We start from the raw sequence: 2,379 nt of genomic DNA, 5'->3' as shown, positions 1-2,379 counted from the left end.
CTTATTGATGAAGATCAAAGAGCACAGCCTTCAGTATGGGTTGCATCTCAATGTAAAGAAAACAAAAATCCTCACCACTGGACCAATAAACAACATCCATATAAATAGAGAAAAGATTGAAGTTGTCAAAGACTTCATTTTGCTCAGATCAACCATCAGCACTCAGTGGAAGCAGCAGTCAAGAAATCAAACGACATACTACATTAGGTAAATTTGCTGTATAAGACCTCTTTAAAGTGTTGAAGAGCAAAGATATCAGCTTGAAGACTAAGGTGTGTCTGATCCAAGCCATGGTAGTTTTAGTTACCTCATATGCATGCAAAAGTTGGACAGTGAATAAGGAAGACCATAGAAGAATTGATGCATTTGAGTTATGGTGTTGGAGGAGAATACTGAAAGTACCATTGCTTGCCAAAAGAACAAACAGATCTGTGTTGGAAGAAGTGCAGCCAGAATGCTCCTTGGAAGCCAGGATGGCCAGACTTCATCTCTCATACTTCAGACATATTATCAGGAGGGACCAGTCCCTGGAGAAGGATATCATGTTTGGTAAGGTGGAGGGGCCGAGAAAAAGAAGAAGACCCCCAATGAGATGGATTGACACAGTGGCAGTAGAATGGACTCAGGCGTAGCAATGATCGTAAGGTTGGCCCAGGACCTGCTGGGCGTAGGTTTGCTATGAGTCGGTACTGACTCATAGGCACCTAACAACAACAAAAACAACCTATCTTTGCTTCTAATATATCCATGAATGTGGTGGAGTATAGGGGACAAAGTTATGAAATTTTCTTATACCTTATCAGCCACCTTATAGAAATGAGTTGCTGAGGGCTCAGGACCATAGTCTTGGGGGACACCATGGTCAACTAGCATAATACATCCCATTTTGGGATGTATTATGAGCTTAAAAACTCATGAACTATGAAACGATATATGATAGGATAAATGTAAAACTAATGTTCTCCATGTAAACTATCACATAATTCAGAATAAAACATTAAAAAAAAAAAACCCCAAAACTCAGGAACTGCCATCTAAGGTACAACTATCTATATCTCCCTATTCACAGTGGTAAAAATTGAAGACTCATGGAAACAATTAGTCTAGTTTGACTAATGGAATACATGAACATCAGTCTTCATGGCTCTGAGACCAGAAAAACTAGATGGTGTCTGGCTACTACTACCAACTGCTCTGAAATGGATCACATTAGAAGGTCTTAGATAAAGTGGGAGAAAATATGAAGCAAAACTCAAAATCGTAAATAAAGACCAGGCATATTGGTTGGAGAGAGGCTGGTAGAACCCTGAGCTTATGGCCCTTCATCACCCTTCAGGTCTGGAACTGAACTTACCCATGTGGCTCAATGTTTTAGCCAAGCAGTAAGTAGGTACATAGGGAGGACAACAACATTAGTGAGATATGCAAAGCATACAATAGCTAACCATTCAAGACCAAAAGGGCAGCATTCAGAAGGTTGGGGAAAGAAGGAGAAATGGAAATAAGAAGCAGAGGGAGGAAGTGAGATTAGCGAGGTTACATTGAGGGGACTGCAATCAAGATGAAACTAAGTGTATGATTTGTTGAAAACTGATGATCTCTGTAAGCTTTCACTCAATTCACAATACAAAGTTTTAAAAAAGAATTTAATTGTTGAAAAGACGGGAAAAATTCCTACAGAGTTAGTCTTTTCATTATTTAATGCCACAGAGACAGAGTACCACAAGTACATGGCTTGAAAAACAGAAAATTATTCTCTCACAGTTTAAGAAGCTAGAAGTCTGAATTCAAGGTTCTAACTCTAGGGGAGTCCTGGGGTGGCACAGCAGGATAAGCACTTGACCTGAGGGTTAGTTTGAGCCGCAAGGTCTGTGGTTCAAAGTCACCAGTCACTTCTCGGAAACCCTATACAGGATCGCTATGAGTCAGAACCGACTCAACGGCACTTAACAACAACATGATGCTGTAGCGTACAACTTGCTGATGTTATCACTCTCAGATGTTCACTCATAGATGTTCCATTTTATCATTTACTATTCAAAACACTGCTGCATAGATTTTGTTTTCTAAACTAAATCATGGGCTTCAGCTGCATGAAAACATGGACCCAAATGTTGATCTCTTTATTAATGTTGGACAGATTCAGGAGGCAGTAAGATGTTACAAAAAAATATGCAAATTTAAAAAGAAAAGGATCACATAGACAATTCTCATTACTTTTTTGATTAGAAGTACCATCCCCTTTCCCAAAGATAACCCTGATGATCCAGAACCTTCTACAACTGGAGTTATTACTGCAACTGACAAAATGCCAACGTCGTCCAACTCCTCTTAATCATCAGAGTAAATTTTTGGTTTGTGTTTTTTTTTTTTTTTTTT

The sequence above is a fragment of the Chrysochloris asiatica genome, unplaced genomic scaffold, assembly GCF_000296735.1.
Source record: "Chrysochloris asiatica unplaced genomic scaffold, ChrAsi1.0 scaffold00026, whole genome shotgun sequence".
Lineage (NCBI taxonomy): Eukaryota > Metazoa > Chordata > Mammalia > Afrosoricida > Chrysochloridae > Chrysochloris > Chrysochloris asiatica.
Note: the sequence above shows the minus strand (reverse complement) of the source record.